Below are 750 nucleotides of genomic sequence, written 5' to 3' on the forward strand. Positions count from 1 at the left end.
GCCATTTCTCCAAAATGCCCTGGTTTAATTTGCTGGAATATGGTATTTAGAAGCCATTATGTAGGTTCTAACTGTGGTAAGTATGTTCATTGCTATTGGGGTGTTACTGTTCCATGTCTTCTCAGTGGACACACATATATATATGTGTGTGGGCGTGTGTGTGTGTGTATATATATATATATATATACACACACACACACACACCCGCCCACACACATATATATATGTGTGTCCACTGAGAAGACATGGAACAGTAACACCCCAATAGCAATGAACATACTTACCACAGTTAGAACCTACATAATGGCTTCTAAATACCATATTCCAGCAAATTAAACCAGGGCATTTTGGAGAAATGGCTGATTCTAGGACTGGTTGCCAGAAAACACAAGATGCTCCTGACACATGTCGTATGATAAAGTAAGAAAATGTTCAAAGAATGATAGAGATATATCAAAAGGATCCAGAAGCCAGTTTGAAGGGGCTCCCACTGTCCAAACCTGAGACAACATAAACATCAAAATAAATATTGATTACATGGGAATTCCCTGGTAGTCCAGTGGTTAGGACTCTGTGCTTCCACTGCAGGAAGCCCAGGTTTGATCCCTGCTCGGGGAGGTAAGATCCCATAAGTCACTCAGCGCGGCCAAAGAAAAAAGAAAAATAAATAAGTATTGATTACAGACTATAATTAACCCCAAAAAATAGAAAACCATGAGCCCATGTGAATATAAATGAATGAATGAATGA

The sequence above is a fragment of the Physeter macrocephalus genome, chromosome 9 (genome assembly GCF_002837175.3).
Source record: "Physeter macrocephalus isolate SW-GA chromosome 9, ASM283717v5, whole genome shotgun sequence".
NCBI classification, from domain to species: domain Eukaryota; kingdom Metazoa; phylum Chordata; class Mammalia; order Artiodactyla; family Physeteridae; genus Physeter; species Physeter macrocephalus.